The sequence below is a fragment of the Anopheles funestus genome, chromosome 3RL, assembly GCF_943734845.2.
Source record: "Anopheles funestus chromosome 3RL, idAnoFuneDA-416_04, whole genome shotgun sequence".
Lineage (NCBI taxonomy): Eukaryota > Metazoa > Arthropoda > Insecta > Diptera > Culicidae > Anopheles > Anopheles funestus.
This window is the reverse complement of record NC_064599.1, coordinates 8017501-8033339: the sequence shown is the minus strand read 5'-3', so window position 1 is coordinate 8033339 and position 15839 is coordinate 8017501. Positions and strand designations below refer to the sequence as shown.

The following is a 15839-nucleotide window of genomic DNA, read 5'->3' as shown; positions in this document are numbered from 1 at the left end:
CCAAGGAAGCGTTATCATCCATTATCAGCATATATAATAAAGAACAAAAGGAAAACAGTGATTTGACAGCCACAACTGTCACGATGACGTTTCGATTTGTCATGATGACGTTTCGATTTGTCAAGGTGACGTTTCGATTTGTCAAGATGACGTTAGTGCGGAATAAAGTACGTTGCACTGTGTCAAAATGGCAAAACTGAATCCTTGGGTAACGATAACGTTTACTCAAACGTCGATTTAGTTGAGGTTCGAAAAGAGATGAGCCGCCTGGGCTTGTGCGAAAGGGTACTAATGTTAAGAATAACTTGTTCCTTCCTTCATATGATTCCTCACGTTGAAGTTATTCACTTCAGACAAAACGCACCTGTATCTGAAGTGTGGATATTCTGACCTACCCAAAACGCTTTCCAGGTTAACTTGAGTAAACTCCACACATAACGCATGATACAACGTCCTACGGGTAGAACAAAAGTTGCCGCACGGAACTTTGTGAACCGTACGTATCTTGCAGGCGGGTTTCCAGCATCCGAGATTTTAATCAACAATTTAAATTTTCTTTCTTGTAACGTGTACCTACCCCTTCCCGTTATCATATAGCTTATACGTTGGAGGAGGCTTTTATGCTGCATTCGCCGTAAGTGTAGTGGCCGTTGGATTGGTGCGGATCTGTGTAGCAAACCTGGTATGTAAATGAAGTGAGTCAATCTTGTGAGTTGATGACGTGCCCCGGTCGACGGTGCATAAACGATGCCATGTCAAGAGGGAACACTAACAGGTACGGTGCCTTATATTGACCGTGTTGCTCACCTGTCGGCTACGGGCTACGGCAATTGCTAATTGAGGCACCTTTTAAGGCATACAGGGGCATTTATTATGATCAGCTGAAGAAGATAGAGCTCACTTTCAATTTCTTTACACAAGAGAAGAAAAAAACGTACTTCTCACCTCAGTGCCCTTTGCCCAGGCACCTTTGCCACAGGTGTTCCGGCCGTCTATAGCAAAAAAAACCCACCCTCTAGCTATTGACAGAAGCGACCATACAGGGCCAAAGAGTATCTTCCCACCAAGAGTTCACGGTGGTGATGACGATGATGATGGGCATCGTCACGTAATTGAAAATTAATTTTCTCCAGCATCAAGTGCCGTCCACCCGCTGTGTGCTGCGGAATGGGAACAGATCCCTTATCTGGTGGCTTAAGGAGGATATCCACCCCCCCCCCCCTCCCCTTCCAACCCTACCATCCCCTCCCGCAAGATCCGATTTCGCCACCGCAATGGTAATAGGGGGTAGAAGTTTTGTGCTCGTCCGAAGTGCTTGTGCCCCGCTTCTTTTGGTGGCAACTTTTGCTTAATAATCCTGCCCGGACCTGCTGGCAGCATCGCCAACACTCATTAGCCGCAACGTCAGCCGGCAACAGTGGTGATAGGATTCGGAAGACGCTTTTTTATTGTTAATTGCGTTTGAAGCAAATGAGAAAATGTGAGACAAAGTTTTGCATCTGCCCCGGAACGGTCGGTTCAGCACATTTCACTTCATTTTGCTTTCTATTTTTTTTGCTTCAAATTATGTCCGTTCCGTCAGTTTGTGAAGCGTGTTTCGTACTGTTCGCTTTAATGTTTGTAACGGTGTCAAAGATTAATAAGCAATGGTTTTGTTGTCGATTTAGGCGCATTAGTTTTTAATGCTAGCCTTTTCTTTTGTAATATAAAAGAGATGTCACCATAGATCAGTGTTGTATAATTTCTAAGCAGGCAGAAAATTAATTTAAACCGTTCGTTAAAGAGCAGAAACATCTCCTCTTTATAAATAATGCGAGACACATCGAAAGCAATCTTCTAGGGAAAATTAATTAACTCAAAATGCACATCAGTTTGCGTTAGGAAACGCATTTACAATGGACCAAAAATAAACAAACATACTCACAATGCACTCATTATGAGTTTGAAAATTTTTCCTTCCAATTCTTTTCCTCTCACGCTGCTCCACTTAAACGCCACTAATGAAGTGAAGTGTTACAAGATTCGCAAAAAATGACATTCCCTGGCACCGACACGACGGTGTCCGTTTCGTTGATTGCTCTCGAAAAAATATGTCACCATGAGACAGATCATACAGGGCAGGTCGGTCGGTTGCACAATGCATTTAGCGCTCGGTGTCGACCCATGTTGTGCCCATTCTGTGTCGCTTTCCATCGTACCTTTGGGCGGGTGTTCTATCTGTGAAGTCCCATTCCGCAACAAATGGGCGCATCGATGCAATAGCAACACAACCGGTCCCGTCCACGTTCGTACGCTGATGTCATGAAGATGTCGTGCTAGAATTGAAAAATCAACAAAAAATGAGGTATGCAAATACACCTCGCTGTACTGTTTTGTTTTGTGCTCGTATCATCTCCTATACGAGCCTAGAGGAACGTCCTGTCAGTTTCGTTTGTTCTCGAACGTGCGGTGACGCAGTGTGCGCGCGCTCGCACTTCAGTGTCAGTTACTGAGAACGTCATTGGAAACGTGTATGTCAGTCGGCATGGTACCGAGACGAACATGAAACGCTTTGCTTTCTTTCTTTGGTTGTTTTGATTTTTCATGTGTTTGCACGACTGTGTATAGCTGTCTCATTCAATACAGCAAAAAAAAAGAAACCCCGTAAAAACTGTAGAACATCAGAAGATCATCAGTGTGGCGAATCGTTCAAGTGATGATTTGAAAATAATGGTTTTCTTGCTTGTTGGCAGCTTCGTTCACTTCACAGCTATTAGGGTGCTTGTTTTCTTGTAAATCTTAAGTCTTGTTTTGTATGGTTTTGAGTTCAAATTTCTTTGCGTTTTTTGGGAAGTACAGCAAATTCTTCAGTAATTCTTTTTACAGTACAATCAAATGTCTATACAGGGGAAGTAATTAGACATACCCATCCAACAAGAAATCTAAATCAGTCGCGTATCATATCCAAACATAAAAGACCCACCAACAGGTAGCAATCTGTAGGAATTGAATTCTCGTCCAAGTTGAAGAACTCCTCTCAGTACTTCATTAGCATCTGTTTGACACCTTTTTCCTGCAATTCAAACCGATTTCCATGTACGTGAACGAAAAATTGTGCTTTTGTAAAGCATCATTTCCCGACACCTTGTTGATGGTTTCTTTTGCAATTTCTACCCACCAATGTCTTCCCTTCATAATACCTGTGTACCTTCATTTCGATTGCCACCCAACTAGGCCATGGGATAAAACTTTGCCTCATTTGCGATTTCGTACTCTGGCTTCAACTTAAAGGTGTATCAGATTACTTTCCTTTGGTGTCTTGTTTTTCTGTACGTCTTGTTCTTTGAACGTGTTGAGTATGTTCTGATTGTAGCAAGTACCGTTTACTAGCACGACGTACTCCTCCTCACACTGAGCTCAATTGTCAGTTCCAGCAAAACTTGGAAGTTCATCCTGATGATGATGATGCTGATGCGGGGGAAAAAAGGTATTCTTCAGACTGCAGACTGAACAAGATTTTTCTTTCCATCATGCTGTTAGGCCGGGGGTTTGATGTTTCAAGACTGCTACTTACTTGTACCATACAGTCAATATGCAAATTTCGCTCTCTTGAAATCTTCCCTCACAGTTGCTTTCTTATGAACTTCTATCACACGTGCAGTATATTAGAATTGCGAATAAGAAAGTTAAGATAAGAAAGATTGAAGTTTCAACATAACTTGCAATTGAATAATTTTGATTTAGAAACCAAAAACTTGTTTGATCACCAACAAGTTCTATTAAAATATTTGGAGAAAATTTAATAACTAAAAATTAAATATATGAATATCCAATGTCCACATTGGTTTAAAACTCATATATTTATTTGTTCTTTCATTCAACCTTTATTAAATCAGTTGTAGGCTTTCTAAGCAAACTACTTGTAATGTAATACACGTTATCCTACACCTATCTGAACCTCCTTTTCCAGGCATTCTCATCGGAGCACGCGCGTAATTTTCCCAATCCCACCCAAAAACCACCTGAAACAATTTTCATCCCAACCGATCAACGCAAAGCAACAATTATCATTGACGTCATCCGGAGAAGGCAAAACAAACCTCGCACTCCCATCACCACCGACCCACCCAAAACCGTGTTACCATTCATGCGAAAAACTACCTCCCAAAAAACCATTTCCTTTTTCCACTCTTGAGATCCACGCCCAAGCACATCCGAACAGTGTTCCGGGAGGCACTAGAAACTAGGCGGAGACGCTCCGACGTCGCTTACCGTTTGCGCACACTTGCGACAGATTGCTGACCTGCCCTGCGAGACGGTACGAGCGCACGAAGCATAAAACGTCACAACTATGACGTCATCGTGAGATTACTTACTCCGCTGGGAGGGAAGCATGGGTTGTGAAACGTTTTTGTATTGAGTAAGGGCACACGGCCTGCATCCGGATTCTGCGCACTTTTCGCACAACCGCACACACCGCAACGTTCAACAAAACTTCCAATGTTGTTGGACCACTCGTCCTGCACAGCACCTCCCCCGGAACAGACAGACGGGCCATCAGTCAGGCAGTGAGTGTGCGAAAAGAACATTCCTTTCCGCGTGTTAGTGTGTTTGTTTTGCTTCGCTTTTGTAGCTCGCAAGTCATTTCGCTACCGTTTGCCCTTCGCACACGCGGCTTGCTTTTCTTCACCTTTAACCATGACCACCTGCTTCGGTGTCGGATGGCTGCTGTGAGGACATTTACGCGTCTTCATTCACTGTGAGTGAATTGCAGCTTCGTTCATCCGGAGAGAGGCGTATCCTCATCAGGCGGTGCGAGAGCAAAGCGGTTGATCGTTTACGACACTAGTTGAGTTCTTCGCTAACAAAATCTCCTCACAACTGTTCACTCACCATCTTTCACAAAGCAAATGTCTAACTATCATCTCATCACGATGAAGCATTTTTGAATTGTTATTGAGTTTACCAATAAGGTAATTTAAGGATGAGACACCTTTGTTTGTTTGACAAAATTTGGGGCAGGATAATTTATCGGTCTAGAACATTCATAATTCATCGCTCATATCGACTCACTCACCAGTTCTCACTTTGTCTCACTCGAAGCTTTGCTTAAATCTCACCCCAACAAGCAGAAGATGAAACCAACACAGTGCCATCGGAAGGCAGGATAATTGTGCTCATTCTTTGTCTCCAACCTGGGCCGGAAAGTAGTGTGGCTTAGTAGGAGTGTGTGTGAGTGTTTGCTGGATAATGTTACTCATGCCGCTCCCACACTTGCTCACGCATTTCTCTCATCAATGGATGAATGTGTTGTTGAGTTTCTCCCTAATGTATCCTTTCACACTTGTGTGTATCGTCTATCGCACACACACACACATACTCTTGTTCGTGCCGTACTCTTTCCTTTCGTTTCCCCCTTTTCCCCCTTTTGTACCGGGTATCGTAATGCGTACGGCATAATAATGAAGCCCCACCTTAATTTTCCGATTTTTCCGAATTTGTGAACGAACGTGCCTAAAACCGCACACGCGGCACACCGTGATGAGATTTTGCTGCTGCTGTGTCGGTGTTCGATCCCAATTCGATCTCTGTTTTGCAATTTGGCAAGCGCTAGGGAAAGATTTTTTTCAGGTTTAGTAAAAGTTTTGCGGTCGATGAATAATGGAAAACTTTAAGTTGAACTTTTGATGATGTTACCATACTCTTTCGGGTTTTATTTTGCTTGGGAAATTTAAAACATCGATGTAATAAAAGGAAAAAAACTAAAGCTTATTTTATTTATAAAGTAAGTATTATTACTTAATACAAGTCGTAAGCTATAAAAATATATTATCCGAATTGTAATCCAGTTATTTCTTCAATCATTATTATTTTTTCGTAAAAATTAATGGAATAATATAGAACCACAATAATAGAAAAAATTAATTCACCAATCTGAATCGTCACAAAAGGAATTATGGAATTTAGAAACGATGTTGCAAATTTCCTGGAGAGCCGCATGAGTTTCTTTGAGCCAAAGTGTGGCCAGAAACGATGCCATCCATTAAGGAAATACGTGATGATCCTTTCGGTAGCAATAAGGGATACTGAAAAACCCACCAAAATAAAACCCGCTCAGACACTTGTACGGCCGGTGCGGAAGCAGACGAACCGGCTGCATGAGTACGCTTCGACGTTATTGAATGGTGTATTGAGGAAATAATCGATGTCGTTTCCTCACAGCATCCCTTAATCCATGACCATAGATTATTCCGATTTTTAAAACGATTTTCACATCATCCAGAACCGGAGGGGATGTGTTTAGAGCGTAAATTTTATCATCAACCGTTACGATAGACTGATATCAAAGCAAAACGATGCCTTGAACATGAGTGACGATACATCGAAGGACGTAAAGGAATGTGTACCGTTTCTTCTCGCCATATAATATTATGTCTTGTCGTAACAACGTGTTAATGGGATGTTCCCTTAGGCCTCAATCAAATTTATTTTTTATTAATTGCCTTCCGTTTCGTAACAGTCATCCTCTTCGAGATGAATATTCTTTTGCCTCGAAAGCCAGCCCTCGTTAATCCGTCTTTTTCTCACATGCTGTTTAATTTTTGGGTAATGATCAATTTTCTGTCATAAGGTGGCACTTGACCACACGCGACAAGTGTCAACGAATTAAGGTATTTATGTTAAATTTTTCTCTCTTTTGAAAATTCTTCATTCATTCATTCAAGTCTCATTCGATCGACCCATTCCGTTCTTTTCTGCAGTTAAATATCTTTCTATAGTGCTTGTCTGAGTATAAAAGCGGCTTATGACGAAATTCTTTCCTTCAACCCTAATCCCACAAAACACGCAGACATTTCACCTCTCCTTTTGCGTGTAAGAAACGTGGGCAAGAAAGTGAAGAGCGGCGTAGCACAGCGAAAGAGCAAGTTAATGCACTTGGAGGGTGATCAATTTTCAAGAACATTTGCAACAAGACGGAACGGATTTACCGGTGGCCGATTAGACGGGCTTTAGTTTCCACTGGTTGAGGATGACGATGAACGTGAGCGTATTTTTAGTTCGGTAGCTTCAATGTCGATACCAAAGATGTTTAAGCTGGCATTCATTTAGCTTGGTTTATTTTTTTATTTTTGCTTTCTCTTTGAACCGATGACAGAAATGGTTGCATTGTGTTACGCTAGTGGATTCAATTCGTTCGATTTCATTCCAAGTTAAATTCGAGCACGAGCGATACTTACGCTCCATTTGTTGCGCTGAATCAACCGAAACCGTTACCGTTCATTGGGGTTATGTTAAAAAAAAAATAAGTTGATGAAAGAGAAAATTCGAGGTGTTGTTGATGCTTCTTTAAAGCAGTGTAATCAATTTGTGTCAAATTTGTATAGCCTTCTAGTATAGCTTTTGATCAATGTTTACATCGTATTATTTACCTCAATTACAAAAATGTGCTTGCATTACCAGGCGTCTCCATCAACTAGGCGTCTCCATCAACTAGGCGTCTCCATCAACTAGGCGCCTCCATCAACTAGGCGCCTCCATCAACCAGGCGTCTCCATTAAAATTTTATTTATTTTTTATTATTTTTAATTTATTGTTTTTATTATATTACATATTTTAAGCTAAGTTAAAAGGAATGAATACCTCTGAGAAGAAAGAAACAAAAACTAAAATGAATGAAAATAGTACATATACACAATATTAGTTCAGCATGTAAGAACCAAAGCAGAATGAATGCTGGTCTGCTTTTCCATCCACAAATAAATCAGTTTGATCATTACTTCTACAACGCGCATCATTGAATCAATCCATTGCTTTGATCTAAGCTATTGGGATTGCTTTTATTAGTGCGTTTGTGACCGAAACGATGCGTCACATCAAAGCAAGTAAGGAAAATAGGCTTGGCAGAGCTGGAAAATGACGAGACCTTCTGCTTTTACAGCACTGCCATAGGTTCGTGAAACTATAAACACTACTCATGAGGCTATAAATATTACATCCACTCCTATCTCACCTCTGCCTCGCGGTCTGTTCGCTCCCCCAAAAAACCGGGTCCACTAGGAAGGCCGGTATTTGCTTTCCAACCGAAGCGATGTGTTCAGCGATGCGCAAAACTACGCATCGCTCGCCGGCTAACATGCCGTTTGGCAGCAATTATTGTCATAAAGTTTTGTAAATAGAAAACAACCGTTGCGTCTTTCGCTTTCGCTGAATCAACGTGGACGCACAAACAGACCACTTGTTGTGAACGAGGCGCCGATGGGAAGTAAATAGTAACGGAAGGAAGGAACGGAAGACACAAGGCATGGAGCGGACATTAGTAAAAATATAAGTAAATTAAGAACCTGTCTCGGGCCTAGAAGGTTACCTCGCCGATCGTTGAGAACGCTGTGTGTCAAGGACGATTCCCGATGGTGAACTACCCTATGCGGTCATATATCTTTGCGGTTGATGAAAGCGATGGGATCGCAACGACGCCACGGCTGTGACACACAAACTAGTGTACGGCAGCTGTGTACGATGTGATACGGAAAGGCAATGGGAAATATAAATAAAACTCGTCTGCTCACTTTCACTCACATTCGTTAACGGACACGTCACTTGGCTGTGGTTTTTTGGGGGTTAAAAGGTGCAACAGCGAGGATGAAAGTTTGACACACCGTTGACGGCGTCAAGCAAATATCTTCCTCTTTTACCAACACTTGGTAAGATGATGGCACGAAGATGATGATTTTTTGTTTTGCTGTTCATCCATCGCAGTAATGTTTACTTCCATCCAGGTCTGCTGCATACATCTGGACCGGTAGCAGCTGCTCCATGCCATACCGCAAGCAAATCATGTTGTCTGGGACAAAAAAAGGTATCCCATATTCGTAAGCGATTCGGTCGAGATCAGAGATCGTAACGCTGACCGAAGCCGTTGCTAACATATTTACCCGCGTTGATGACGACGATGGCTGCAGCGGCGTGTTTGATTGATGCGGATGTGAAGTGAGATTTTATAAATAAATCTGCCCTTCGTCTGTGTCTCCACGGTAGGTGGTGCCACATGGAAATCCAAACCATCCCTAGTGGCGATCGTTTGTGCCTACTCATGTCCCACTACCGGCCTCGGCCTACCACGACCTGAACTTTGTTTCAAAGTGGATGATTCAAAATTCAATCTGGTTGCAAATATTTGCTCGGCTCCATCATCGGCCGGGACTCGGGGTGGGAAAGCACGCCCAAACGTTAAAGGCAAACAAGAACCGCAAAATAGGAGGTAATGCTGGAAGAGACAGAGAGAGATTTGATGCATTCGCTTTATGGTTGTTGCGGTATTGATGTGACTTTTCAAACCATTTGGATAGAGGGCATGAAAATATGGAACGCTTCACTCGGGAGGCTGTGTTGGTTTGTTTTCATCTTTCAACTATTATTTTCCGACCAACCAAATGCACGTACGAATGGCCAAGGTCGGTGATGAATGATCACGTATCCAGTAGCGAAACAATCAATATCCAACCGTCAAAAAAAAGATAAAATAATAAACAATTTATTGAACTTCTTTCCCTATTTTGAATCGTTCCGCGAATCATCTTGCTGAAAACGTGTTTCAATATTTCATTTGATGAAACAAATCGAAACTTTTGCACACTTTTAATTAAACAAACGCCGAAACGTTTAATAACGCAAGGAGAGGCTTCCAACAGCACGGTTTTTACGAGGATTCAAGCTCATTAAAACTAATTCTTCGGCGTAAACAAATGGTTTTCCCCAACGCCCAAACAATCGGCCGGGTGGGTTGGGGTGGTGGTGGTGGGGGATGTTTAAAACGTTCCCCATCCAGCAACCTCGGTCCATTTATCTTTCAACTTACCATAAGGGACAGATTATTTTCGAGACAGCTCGAGAAAAACCTCCTAACCGAAATACGACTTGATTCGATGAGATTTTATTCAACCCCGGTGGTGAGAGAATTTTCCGCGATTGAGGACGAATATTCCCACAACTCGTAAGATAGTGTTGATAAACAAAAGGAAAAAAAACCAGTTTTATTGGTACGCGGTTTTTTGATGCTCATTGGTCCGTGGTGTTCAATTTCCGATCTAGCTTAAGTTGAGGGATGTAGCTCAATGTAGTAGTTGCGATTTGCCAGCGGAAAATCCATCCTTCCGTTTTTTTTTCTTTCTAAAATTTTGCTTAAGCTGATGAGTTTCCCTCGGTAGCACGGATCGTTCCCATCGCTTGCCTCTTGGTCATTTTGTCCCTTGACAACGTTTCTATCGTTCTATCGTTCGCGCCTGCAAGCCGATTAAGGGGACGCACTTCGATGAAGCAGCTGGGTTTCGTTTAATGAGTTGTGAAGAGCAGCGTGATAAATTTAGTTTCCCATCTAATGCCATAGCCAGCCGTGTGTCTGGTTGCTTCTTCGAATCCCCACAGCCCCCCGTCCGTTGCAAGCCAAGGTTTTCGTCTGATTTTGGTCGGTCGCAGTAAAGGCGCTTCAAAGTCATGGCGATCAATTCTGTTCGACGATAGGTTCTTGAACCTGACATTGGGCAAATCGTTCCTAAAATTAACGTTGGCAAGCAACTGTTGTTGGCTTGTTTTGACACAGAAAAAAAACGTTCAATTTGTTGCAGCGAAATCATGTAAATTTCCCTTTCAATAAAACGGGAGGGAACTAACTTCTGTGAGTATATAAAGACACTGCGCAATTAGTGTGGTTTATCGTTTCTGGCTCAGTTACTAATTAATCCTTGGCTTATCTTTATGTTCTATTGCTTATTTCACTCAAGCATAGTTACACAAACCAATCTCCTTATCTAAGTTTTATTGATTGTATGGATTAGTTCATAGGCTAAACATCATATTGAGTTTACCTCGATACGTAATTAAACGTACATCGATATTCGTAAAGATAAGATATCATATTGCTTGGTTTACTCCATATATTAGCCCACGATTCACCATCACCATCAGCCCTGTCAATATATTGCCATCGGATCTAATTGCACTGCATTAAACGCTGTTGTTCAACTAGTCATAATTCTCATGCTATTAATAATCGACTTTTGCGGGGGAAAAGCCTACAATACGTTGATATAGCGAACATGATTTCAGCTTCAATTGCCTCCAGTTCTAACCTCTTGGTTAGTGTTCGCTTTGGTCAGATTGAATACACTTTTTAAATAATAAAAATGCAACACAAACCATCGCGCATCACGACGACTTTCAATTGCATTCACGCGAAACAATTGTAAGTTTGGTTGTTATTTCTGAAGCGTTGCCCACTTTCAAATGCCACCCATCGCCGTTTGTCGACGTTCCCCGTACGAGCGTTTTGGTCACGAAACGTAGAACTTCATTAGGAACAATTACATTCTCACGCGATGCGAGCTTCCATGTCTTGCCAATGTGGTAAAGTTGTTTAAAGTCTTCGTTTTGAAGGAAGTTTTGAGTTTTTTGCTTTATCTACCAGTTGATGCTTGAACGGCATAATTTGCTTTCTTTTGATTACTTGCTTTCCAGCAGTTTCCTGGAAAAAGAAGTCGCAAAGTTCGAAGAAATTGACATGAAATAACAATAATCAACTGGTTTGCGCTGGAAACAATCCAATCAGGAAAAGGAACATTTTCCAAAAAAAACTTCCTTTTAACCCCTTACCCTATCCACACGGAATATAGATGGAAAAGCTTATTTCGAAATGATTTTGTGTACATTTAAATTACCCAATCACCAGGGTACACGAAGATGGAAGGACGCTCGTGTTTTGGTGAGGTGTGAATTTTTGAAGCACCCTTTTCTCCACCCCTAAAACGGTGCTTTGTTGCAAAAAGACATGCAACCGGAATATGATTTCGCACATGGTTCCCTAGCTAGCGAGGCGCCAACAAAATGAGGTGATGACTAGCGGACCGAAAGGGGCCGCAAAAACCGTAGTTTAGTGGTTATTGCCCCTTAAGAAACACCCCAAAAAAGGGGTACAAAATGAGGGTACAGATGAGCGAGTGAGAAAGAGAACAAACAGAAGGGGATAAGGCAAAGAGTAAAATAAAACACTTACCGAAAGTTATGAAAATGTACAGTCATCAGCGTAATGTGAAAATTGTTTTAGGCATGTTCACGATTGACACGTACAAACGATTTGAAAATTGATGAGCTACGAGCAACACGCGAGTTGCAAATTTTTTGTTGCTTTGTTGCTACGGTTGAAGAAATGTTTGCGTTTTTTTCTTTGCTAAACATTTTGTGGAATTCTGGAATGGTAGCAGATTAAGGGAAATATTTTCTTCTCTTAAGGTTTTATAAAAATTTAAAGAAATGTATTTTTTTTGTCTGAAATACTATTTCATAATAATTTTTTATATTTCATATAAAATTAATAGTGTGTAATATCTTGTAATGTAAATTAGAAGTGATAAACCAGCCTATTTTTCCTACAAATCAATCTTAAGAGGAGACCCCAAACAGTTCGTTTCCATCAAGTTTTTTGCTAAAACAAAAAATAGCACGAAAAACGAAACGAAACTACATAATGCTCACCATAAGCGAAAGCTTTGGCCGAGATAAATTGGTTTCTGATGTTTGCATTTGTCTGGAAAGGGGTGTTTTTTTTTTGTTGGTTTACTTATTGTGCCAATGTTCACGCGATTTTGCTGAAGAGCTGATCGTGTTGACTGTTTTCTTTTTTTGTCTTCATTGTGCATCATCCGTTGGATTCGTTTTTTTTGGAACAAGATTTCACAGCTGATTGTAGTTATCTGACCATAGTGTGTACCGTGTTTGGTAAGAGCTTAACTTGCATCCATTTATTTATCGGCTTCAGGGTGTTTTTTTCTCTCTTCTCCTTCTCCCATGTACAGTCTTCTCCATCAGCATGAAACAGTGTCTCCTCATCTGAAAGTGTTTTTTTTAGCGGTTTGGACGTTTTTTTGCGTAACAGCTCGTTAGCCCGTTAGTACCGAAAATTTGCCAGCCGAGACAAAGAAAGCGAATGGTAACGAAAGCGTCCCCGATAGCTTATCTGCCGAAGCTCATCCTTCTGGACCGATGGTGTTGCATAATCATCGAGCTTTCGCTACACACGGTTTTGATTTTTTTCTTTTCTGGTCTTGCTCCTCTTCGCAAGCATCGTTAGCTAATGCGTCTTGTTCTGCTGTAAAACATGGCTATTGCCTTTTCTAATCAAGCAGTTTCGCGCGTCTGACATTCGTTACGGTTTTATCTGGGTATAATTTGCATCTTTCGCTGCATGTTTATGTTTTATTTTTAGAAGATTTATAGATTGTTGGAGGCGACGTACAGCTTAAGAGAGAATAGTAAGAATCTTTCCAGGATTCTTCACTCGTAAATGTGGAATCAATTTCTCTTCTAAAAACGATTTTTTGAAAATTCTAACAAATTCTAAAAACATTTCATCATCAACGTAAATCAACAAAGATTAAAATATACACCTTCCCGACGATGTATCGTCCACGAGCACTTAAATTCTGTTCTTTCCCTTCCCAAAGAATTTGGGTGCGTTTGGGTACACGTTCGATTGAAGTTTTCCATGGAAACGGACCTCGCCTTGACGTCTCCATTTCCCACAGGAATACGCTGCAAGGGGGTAAAGTTGTTCATCGTTAAAAAGGAGGAAATAAAAAAAATCCCCCCTATACGAAACAGGTCACATCCAGCGGCGTGAGCGTGAGGTGTAATTTTCTGTTGATTTCTAACCCCTTTTTTTCTCCCCGAGGCTCGTAGACGGATCGCATACGATGGCCTCGATGGTCACCGGTTGGGAACGGTTTTGTGGAAACGGTAAGCTTATCGATTTCCATCCATAAATGCTTCAACCAACCACGAACACGCTGATGTACATCGTAAACTACCAGCTACCCATTAAGCCGGCTGAATAAAGCCACTACAAAACCGCCGTAATTGGAGAAAACGGAGAGTTTGAAAAAAACACTCCTTTCGTATTGAGGCGAGTGAGGACGCACCTGTTTCAGGTCGGGATGCACGTGTTTGCGAGAGAGTTAAACTGGTGCTGGTGCCGTGTTGCCTAACGCTTTGAGCGACATTATCGTTTCATACTGAGGTATTGTTTATCTCACGCAAAAAGGCAATCGATTATCGAAATTAATCAAGCCCTTGAGGGTTTAATGATTTTCTTAGCAAGACCTAATATACCGAGTAGTGTAAGCCATATTGTGCAGTTTGATGTCTCTGTTAAATATGTTTCTATTTTATTTGACTAATACTCGACTTAATTTCATTTTTTTAGCCCAAAACCAACTTCTTTTTCTTCCACCCACAATGAAATAAAAACCAAAACTTTCGTCCCTTTTAAGTCAAAAAGCACCGCCCGGTCTCATGTGCGGGTTCCCATCCTTTAGGGCGAACAATAACCAGAAACAGTGCTCGCTTTAACCGGTCGCAACGATGAGCCTTAACGATGGTGTGCAAGTGGCACACGGATCTCGATACACATGGTCTGTTAAAACATTATGACAGCGGTACATGCGTCGAGTGAGAAGGGATGGAAGGAAGCTGTCCGAAAAGCAGGCAAACGGACCACTAAACGACTCGTCGCGCTACGTCTCTCCGACATTCGATTCCTTGTGGCAAACTGGCTTACAAGAGCACGGGATTGACACAGCACTGTAGCGTGCGAAAGATAGGCGAATGATGAAAAATTAAACCTGTCAGTGGTGAATGAAAATGGATATCATTTTCCCAGGGCGTTCCGTGCTAGTTTTCGGCTGCAAGCGACCGTTTGCTACTCGGCGTTGTGATAGGATGTTGGTTTTTTTTTCGTTATTGAGAACCATCGGGTTGTTTGGTGAGAACGGGGTTGTCTAGGTGGATGTGTATTAAAGCTTTCATTCTTATGCTTCGAACGACACGTGACTGGTTAGTGACGTTGATAGGAAGCTTTTTATCGTTTTCCCTTCCTTCCTTTTTTGACTCTAGCAGTGATCACACGGTCCATGGCTGAACTTCGTCTTTTACTCAGCAACTTGAAAATACTAAAATAGACACATGTTTTCATATAAACTTTAATAGATTCAGTAAGATATTAAATTAATATTTTTGGTAAAATATTGGTACGACTTGATCGAATGAACAAGAATTTTAGAAAAAGAAGGTTATTATTTTTATTAATTGTAATGTTTCCAGTTTTCGAAGATTAAATTGTTTGGTGGTCTTATTGTTTTATCCATTACTGTACATAGATTTGCTTTGAAACCGCCAGTACCCTTGAGGAACTCATTTAGCTCTCGAGGGTAGAGTGTAAATTAAATCGATTCAGTTCGACAATCCATTCGGTTCACCTTCAAACCGGGATTGATCCTTTTTTTTTCCTTTCCGTCGATACTAGTTTTTAACTTTACCCTTGAACTGAGTGTACAGGTTACAAAAGGGTACCCCAAGACTTCTTCACCGAAAGGTTGTAAATCTTTGGACGGAGAAACTACTCGATATTAGACGTCCACTCAAAAGCATCGTAATTTCTTTACAATTTTCGCCCGTTTTCCACAAGGCTGCTTTGCCCACTTTATCTTGACATAGTGGAAAAACATGCGCAGACGTAAGGAACCATAAACTTTGACAGGAAACACTCGACGCACTAGTGTGAAGAAACGCTTGTGTGGAAATCCATCCCATCTCACAACCCGCCCCAAGTCGTGGTCGGGCACGAACCCGGTGCACCTTATTGTCGAGACGTTTTCATTAAAACTTTGCCCTGAAGCTCTTATGCAATTTGAACCGCCTCGTAAAGGACCCAACGCAACGCAGGACGATCTATGGTCCGTAGCCTTCTCAAGCGTAACAACTGCACTTGTGCACACTGCTCCACAGTTATTGCGACAGCGGTTGTACAGTGTAAT

General features: G+C 41.5%; 1 protein-coding gene across 10 annotated transcripts in view; it reads left to right on the top strand.

The window, feature by feature from the left end:
• Positions 1–15839, top strand: part of LOC125770632 (potassium voltage-gated channel protein Shab) — a 94691-nt gene that overhangs the window by 31332 nt on the left and 47520 nt on the right. The gene's annotated exons all lie outside the window — the stretch shown is intronic.